This window comes from Alligator sinensis, unplaced genomic scaffold, assembly GCF_000455745.1.
Source record: "Alligator sinensis unplaced genomic scaffold, ASM45574v1 scaffold741_1, whole genome shotgun sequence".
NCBI classification, from domain to species: Eukaryota; Metazoa; Chordata; order Crocodylia; family Alligatoridae; genus Alligator; species Alligator sinensis.
Genome location: NW_005842212.1, coordinates 1,191,842 through 1,200,861, shown reverse-complemented (window position 1 = coordinate 1,200,861; position 9,020 = coordinate 1,191,842).

Genomic DNA, 9,020 nt, shown 5'->3' with positions numbered 1-9,020 from the left:
TTCACGAGACGTGAAGTTCTCTTCCTCCTGATAGTCGTGGAGTCCTCCAACTTGGGCGGAAACCGCTCAAGCCTCTTATACGGCTAGCAAGCCAATCGCTAGCCGCCACGTGGGAATAATTTAGAACTGGCCAATAGTGGGACACAAATTTGCATGCGGGTGGCGGGAACTCCTTTGCACCGTGCATTTCCGCTCTGCAGCTCAGAAATGCACCCTGCAAAGAAAGCTCCGAGTGGCGGGAAATAATTTAGCAGTGCCGAAGCGCACACACAAACAAAAATCACACCCTTGGGTTGTGACAGAACCATCTTCCAAGGGAAGTGGCGCTTGCTCCTACCCTGGGGGTCTTTAAGAAGAGGCTTGATGCCTACCTGGCTGGAGTCATTTGAGCCCAGTTTTCCTCCTGCCCAGGCAGGGGGTCGGACTTGAAGATCTACAAGGTCCCTTCCGACCCGACTTCTATGATTCTATGAGTCCAGAGAAGAGCCACCCATATGATCCGAGTCTTAAAAGGCAAACTGTATGAGGAAAGGCTGAGGGACCTGGTACTCTTCGGCCTGAGGAAAAGGCGGCTGAGAGGGGACCTGGTAGCAGCTTACTGCTACACTAGGGGAGCATGGCAAGGGCTCGGTGAGCAACTGTTCACCAGGTCACTCAGGAAAACCAGGAGTAATGGCCACAAACTCGTAGAAGATAGATTCAGGCTCAACATTAGGAAAAACTTCATGACAGTCAGGGTGTCCAGACCGTGGAATAAGCTCTCTCCAGAGGTGGTGCAATCGCCTATCCTGGAAATCTTCAAGAGGAGACTAGACAGTCACCTCTCTGGGGTCACCTGACCCCCAGCTATCTTTCCTGCTTGGTGCAGGGGGCTGGACCCGATGATCTTCTGAGGTCCCTTCCAGCCCCTAACATCTGTGCTGAGACACTGCTTCATATTTATCTGCGTCTCTTCCAATTTTGTCTAAGGTTCTGGAGCAAGTTAGCAAGGTGCCTCAGAGCTCCCAGACCCTTGTCGACGATCATAATGCTACTGCTGAGAGGTCGGTTTTGCCATCAGCCGCGCCTTGCCACGTCAGCATCAGATTATGGCAGCGGGAATCAAAATCAAGGAATCCTTGTAGACAATGCCCCTTCAGTTACCCCTTCCCAGCCGTGCCTTAATAGTGGCAGGGTTGAGGGTATCTATCATGTAGCCGGTCTCTCAGACAGACAGATCCTGAGTCATTCTGAGTTTGTAAGTCAGAACCCCAACATCTCAAATTGTATCCCAAAAGCATCAAGTTGGTAGTGTAGACCCTGGAGTGCTAGTGACCTGCTGACAGTGAGCTTTGCTGCAGAATGAGTAGGTTCCCACAATTTGCACTAGTTTTAGGCTTTGAACTAATCTCTCCCTATAGCAAAAAGATACTAAATGTGGCCTGCTTCCCTTCCCTTACTTTTCACCTGGCATCAGCGGTCAATTAGACACTATCTTTGTCAAGTTTCATGGTGCCAAATGAAATGTATTGATCAATTAATTCCTCATAATGAACTCACTAAGTGTTGCATTCTACCACTGTGTTCCCTAGGTGATTTATATTCTCTGCCAGGCTCAGAGTTTTTTTCTGCTTTTAAAATTCTGCTGTGGCAATTTAGTGTCTAAGTTTACATTATTATGCCAGACTCCATGGTCATACTTAAAACTACTAGCTCACAAGTTGTCCTCTGGGCTTCTCTTTTACATGACACCAAAAAGCCCAGCAGTAAAATCTAAAACAATTGATTTCCTGTCTAAACCATCAGGCCACAACTACCACCTGTCCTCTGTGCCACTTTTAGTGAATACCAACTGAGTAAACTATTAAAAGAGAAGGAATATATGCATCAGGCACTGAAAGTGAATCAATGAAACCACACGTTTTTTATTCCAGATGGAGCCCAAACTTGTTGGCCATGTGATTAATTTCAGTGGGACTTCAGTGATAAATTTCAGTAAAAATCAATGAGGGTGGCAGATTGTAGATTCATAAAATATGATATATAATGGATATTGACCAATAAGGAAATGAGACCTGTAGAAAAAATAGATCAAGTGAGCTCCTTTCAGCAGTGTTGGGCACTTGATGCCCCAGAGATAAGAACACACCTAATAAAAGGCACCTGACAAAACACTAGAAAATTTTAAGCACATAAGCATATAGGAGAAGGAGGGACCACCAGAGCCATTACATCTAGTCTCTCATCACTGTATTCAATCAGTTTATATAAAACTTATAAATTTATCACGTTCCAGCCTACTTTCTTAACTTTACTGAAAATACCTCACCTGATGTAGCCTAGGATCATACTTTACCAGTTCACAACTACCTCACACTGTTGGATCATAGCTTTCCACAGGAAATATCCTGGTTCTTCTCCTCATCTGTAATTTCCAGATGAAGACTTCACAGCATATAGCAGATGGCCTTTTTACTAGTCCTTATATTAATAACCTTGAGGTTTTTACTATTGAATCTATACCATTTCTGTTGCTCCAGTCTTCAAGAAACTCACTCTCAGAAAACAAGCAGCAGCAGAAAATGCAGGGAACAGGGGTAAAACTCTTTATGCCTATATTGCATATATCATTTGGCCAGCTACCTAGGCAATATTGGTTGCAAGCTTGGACATCATTTTGCAAGTGGGTCTGGAGAAGATGTAGAAGAGGAAGGGGAAATGGCCTTATAGACTAGGTCTCTTGTAGGTGCTGCAAAAACAACCAAGGATACTTAAGGGAGAGGTGATAAGTAGCCAATAGCGCTGGCAGAACAGAGAGAGCAACGAGCAACAGAGACAAATGATCTGCTTTTGCTTCCTCTATCTGGTACTTTATGTTCTGTACCACACTCCTGGGTTTCCATCTGATACCTGTTTTGGTATTTATATACATGCAGCTTCAAAAACAAAGATAGTTGCTCATTCAGTGGACAAATGAGTTACAGAGCAAAGCGTCAAACATTCCTCCAGTTGACAGTGGGCAGAACTTAATGCTTGCACAGGACCTGTTAACACAGCACAGGAATATTAGATTATTAATGTTTCCTTATCCTTTTTGTTCAGCAGATGGCGATGGTGACACAGCAGTAGAGCACATGAGGATGCTGGTATTCCCATAGCATCCTTATATAGTCCAAAAGCAGAAATAGCTCATCTAAAAATGGCCATCTCAGAGAGGGTTGTGATCTAAATAAAAGCAGAGGAGCTCTAGTCTTGGCAACATGGAGGAGGGTGAGTGGTTTCATGTAATACGGAACTAATGCTACCACGCTACTGGCAGCAGTTTGATAAGAAAATTATTATGCCCAGCCTTTTGAATGTATTATATGCATGTACACTATTGTCAGTCATTACCATGCCCACGTGTGTGTATTTTAGGTATTACAGTGTTTATATATGGAGACTACGTAACATCAAATGCCTACGCTGTCCTAGGAGATAACAAAAAAATAAAGCTACATTTTAGATTATGCCCTTTGACAAAAGTAATGTACCTATTCTCTTCCTCTTTTTTGCCTTGCCATGGCACGTTTGCATCTTTGAGCTGGTGTCAATATTATTTGCTTCAGAGTGCAATTTTCCGAACAAATTTCTTAAATTTTTTGGCATCAACAAAGCACAGCCTTCACAGCAGACTTTTCATTGTCAAAGCGCCGTACAACATTCACTGATCCATCCTGTAACAACCATGTTGGAGAAGTAGATATTATTTAGTCCTCCCATTTTACAGAGGGGAAATTAAAGGCTGAAGTTACATGCCTTGCCCAAAGCCACAGCGAGAGTCAATGTCAGAACAAGAAGTTCCTGGCTCCCTATCCCATACGAAGACCAGTTGGGTTCTCTTAATTAAGGCTTGGTTGGTTTCCGCAGGTCAGTGTTAGAGGTTGGTTGATTAGTAGTTTTGTCTTGCCTTATTGCTTATGTAAAGGATTCCCATTGTTTGCACTGTAGTTTGCTTCATGAGCAGATGGAGATCGTGTACCAGCTCAGCTGGTCAGTAGCAGGAAGTGGGCTGTATTTTGGGACACATTAATGACTCTAACCAAGTGCCATGTTTAAAAAGGGAGCTGGACTGTGATGGATGAACTTGGAAAAAAAGGGTACAGGGAGCATTTCTAGGGTTTATAGAGAAAGCAGTCAGTCCCCGAATGGGGGGAGGGGACGGGGAATCATTGCTAATTAATGATACAGAGATGGGGATGTCTTAGGTTGCCAGGGCACATCTATCTATCTATCCACACACACACACACACACACACACACGATATATATATACACATATATATGTGAAGGAGCAAATTTGTTTATGGGATTTCCATTTCAGATACTTCAGGACAGATCATGACTAGAGATGATAGCAAAGCTCCCGGCCTCCCCAGCAGGGACAGGTTGAGGATGGAGCACTGAAAGGCTACCTCTCTGCGGACTAATTCTTCTTCTGACTATGGGCTGGAACCCATAACATCTTACTCACCACAATAATTAGTTGAAAATGTTGGGACTTCTTATGTGAGAAGCATAACTCAGTGGAGCACTTAAGATTGTCGTAAGTAATTGCCTCATTCATAAGATCAGAAAGGATTGTTTTCCTCCCCCCCCATGTTTGGCTGTTGCCTTTCCTTTGTAGCATGAGGCATGGCTCACCTGCTGGGATCAGCTGCATAAATGTCACCTGACCTATTCCATGCAGTGCAGGTCTTGGGTATCGGTGGCACCTTAATCTTTTCTTTTCTCTGAAACATCCAGCGTAGCCCTTGCCACCATCCAGTGTACTGACCCTGGTGTACTGACACCTCTGGACTGTTATATGACAAGACTAAAATCTACAGCCTTCCTCTCACTTATTTTTAAGGGATGGCAACTGATAATCAAGAAAAAAATAAAAAACAGAGCTTCCTTTTGAATTGCACTTTCCATTACAATGAATCTCAAGTGTATACAGGGGAAAATACCACAGTGGAGTGAAAGGAAGAGCAGAAATTCTGAGATGCCTCTGAATTTATCTGTCTCTCTTGAGAACTGCCTGGTGCAATCACTTATGTCTGTATATTTTTAGAGGCTGTTTAGGAGCAGCCAGGATTTATTTGCAGTCTGTTCTGAAGATTCACAGTTATCTAAATCTTGCCCAAGAATAAAACTTCATGCGCATAAAAATCTGAACAGCTGGACCAGCAACACTCAGCTAATTCTTTTTTTATTTGACACCCACGTTACAAAATTTAGAAACCAGAGACAGTTCAGGCAAACTGTTAAAACACAGTATAAATTAAGGTTTTAATATACAAATTCTATACAAGGATAAATTAGCTTGAACATGACTGACAAATGGGTTTTGTAGCAATTTCACCACAGCTGTATAAAAAGGCATGGGAATGGGTTGGACACTACAGTCATGAATGCAGGTTAAGACATTTTCCACAAACAGTTATAAAGCCGATCAATGACCATGCTACTCTTGCAGTGTTTATGCAGGGAGGGTTCAGTATGCGTATTACCATTAACAATTTGTAAGATCTATGTACAGTCACAAAATCACAATAGCCATTTCCAAGTAACCTGACAGCTTCCTGCCTGTGCAGTTAATAAAGTGTCATTATTAATTTGAAAACTCCTATTTAACAAAGCTTCATTGTTCGAGTGTAATGGATACTACCGTGATTTCTGCTTGACCTGAAAATGCTAATCATAATATGAAGTAACTCGCTTTAAAAAATAATACAGGAAAAACAGCTACTCATTATGATTGCTCACATGATCAAGAGACACTCAAGACTTCAATGCCATACTTCTTTCAATGCCCAGTTTGTTTCTTTCTTTTAAAAAGTCTTTGTCACAACACATTTCCAGTATTTATAAGTATAGTTGTACAAAAAGTCAAATAACAAAGGTGTAAAAACAGAGTCTGATAATACCACGCATAACATTTGTTAGACATTTGGAATGTACAGCCATGATTTTTGAGTACAGGGACAAGACAGCAGTTGCGGAGGCTGCCACATTTAATAAAACTAGCTAAAAGTGCAACAAATCTTAATTCAGACTCTTGTCCTATGTAAACTAAATATTCATGGCAGAGGAATCCTTTGAAGATTCAGGGCATGAGCCCCAGTGTTCTAAAACCTAGAAGCAGATTTATTTTCCATCATTATTACAAACCAGCAATTTTATTTCTTTTTACAGACTATCTCCTAAGGGACGTTAGTAATTGCATACTTGTAAGAATCAGATCTTTAAAAGCGTACTTAAATGTAACAGCTGTGTGCTTGTATCTTCCATGGAGTTTTAAGAATTAGCCAGATTAGTTAAAAAAATACTGTACTGTAGCAATTTCTTCCAGTACAAAGTGAAGACAGGCTGTAAAACTTTAACTAGGTTTGGGTGGCTATGAAAATACCCATATCCCCAACTCCTCCATGACCCAGGTTATAACACCACTTCTCTAAACCCTGACTTATGCCTGGTACATCAAACAGCAAAGAGCTATCACATGGTCCAGGAAGGGTGGAAGTTTAAAAGATGGTACTTTAAAGGGGTGACATAGCATTGTCCACGGTGACACAGTATTGTCCAGGGACATAGTATTGTCCAATTAGCAGACAAGATCCCATCTCTCTGGGAAATACTAGTACTCCAGAAAGTCCTGGAGCAAAGTACACTGAAATAGCAATGCACAGTGCTGAAAACAAGCCGGAAGAAGGTTTCATCATGTTGCTACAACAGTAATCTGGGCTGACTGTTTGCAGACAACAGGTGATGCAGCAAAGGGAGATCTACCCTTGAACTCTTGAGTTGAAATATGTTTTTAGGGCCTGCACATGCGAGGGAACTAGAAAATCTTCCTGATGGTGTTTTGGAAGAGCTCTTGTTCAGCACTGATACCTTTTCTTTCCACACCCCAAAGTTTTTAAGAGCAAATCTTTTCCTGGGATACGTTTAGGAGGCTCGATTTGGTGTCAATGGAAGCTTTATGTATCCACATCTGAAGGCAGAATCAGGGTCATATGAAGCATGAAATTAGGAAAAGCTTTTGTCCCAGTTTTGAACCAAAAATGCTCCTAAATGGCCTTTCACATTGCTCCTTCTCATTTCCTAAATCTGCTAGGAGACTAAAAACAGCAGAAACAATCCATTTAAAATCAAACCTTTGTGTTTTCCTATGAGAGAGAGAGAGAGAGAGAGAGAGCGAGCGAGCTACTCTCCATAAGCTACTAGGACTCTGGTAATGTCAGTGATAGCTTCTGCCCAAGCTAGATACCAGCTTTGGTAAGTCAACCTGTGCATCAGAGGCATTTGGTTCCATGCTAACAGCAGATAACCACAACCGACCAATCTCAACTGCGATTTCATCTCTATCAACAACTTTAAGCAGCACTGCTGTTAATAACTGCAGGCCTGACCCAAAGCCTGTCAAAATCAATTAGAGGCTTTCCTTTGGCATTTCACTGCACTTTGGAGCAGGAATTTAAAACAAAGTAATTCTAAGGCTAGCTTATATTAACCCTGTACCACTTTTACAGTGATATGCATAGCAATCCAATAATCACTGCCTTCACTGCCAACCAGTTTTCTTTATGTCCACTAAAACTATATACTCAATGATCTGACCTCCATTTCAAACTGGGTTTACAATCATGACAGACCAGTGCTCAGGATTTAGTATGACAATCTATTTACAACAAAAAACATGATAAAGGTACAGGGTGATCAGTAGGGGATTGGACTAATTTTACATGGGTGATTATCTTATCAGCAATCATGCCAAAAGGTACTTTGAACTTGAGAAAAATGCTTGGACGTTTTAAATTGCTTCTCAGTTTGAAGCATAGCATTAGCACCTCAGTTTGCATTAGCACCAGCCCTCTGTTTTAGCCTGATAACGTGACTGATATCGATGTGGAATTTAGGGCATGATTCGGTGACATGTTACAAGCCCTATGTAGCCTTATCCCATGGAATTCAGCTCAAGCTGAGGGTACTCAGTATATGCCCATTGATTTTACTGGGCTTAGACCCAAGGTTGCAGGACTGGATCCTAAGGAAGTAAAGAGATGACTTCTGCTATCACTGTGATCATTCTAGAGGAAATACGGAAGAATGATTTGGGTTTGCCTCCTTCTTTAGAACATAACTGTATGCACAGGGCAGAAAAGTCCTGCTAATTTTCCTAAAAGGTTTACATGATATATCACGTTTTACCAAGAAGCACGTTTGTTTTTCGAACACAAGCACAATGCTGCAGAACCACACCTCGAGCTTTGCTTTTTTCTTCAGTGCAGCATTAGCTTAAGCATGTTCCAAATACAAACCCGCTGAAAATAATGGAATTAGAAAGCATGGCAGCTACTCTAAATAAGTCATTTAGAGGCTAATCCAGCCCCTGCAAACTGCAACAGCCCAGTGCTCGGTGCTAAATGCTGTTGCTTTCTTTAAGGTCTAGTGTAGGGTTCCTTAGTATTAGTAATGGGACACTATTTCAGAGGCTTTTGTTTGTCCTTTTATCTTTTCTATAAAAGGCCATTTAAAAACGCAGTTCTGTGGAGAAGTCCCTTCCCCAAACTGTTAACACAATCTGTTGTTGTTGTCATCTTACCTATTAAACCTGTGGATGACACAAGGCCATAATGGTCTCATTTTTCTGTTTTTTCTCCCAGTAGTGGAGTCATGCATAAATCACAAATGTCATTGAAAAATTTAGGACCTGACCCTGTTCTGATTAAATCAACAATGATCCAACGAAGGCAGGGCATGATCCTAAAAGCTCGTTTCAGAAAACTACCAGTTTTCTTCATGTTGCCAAGTGCTTCTTCTGCCACTGAGGCTGCTTACAGTTTAAACCCCCCACCAATGGTGCTTTACTTTAAACTCAGTGTGCTCCCGTGCCAAGCCCAGCATGCGCCAAGAAGAGGCATTGGACCCAGCTCACCCAATGTCTGTATAGACTGGGTGCTTTTGTGGGCTTTTTTGGTTGAATCAGCTATTAGATAAAAGCACCAAAAAGCCCT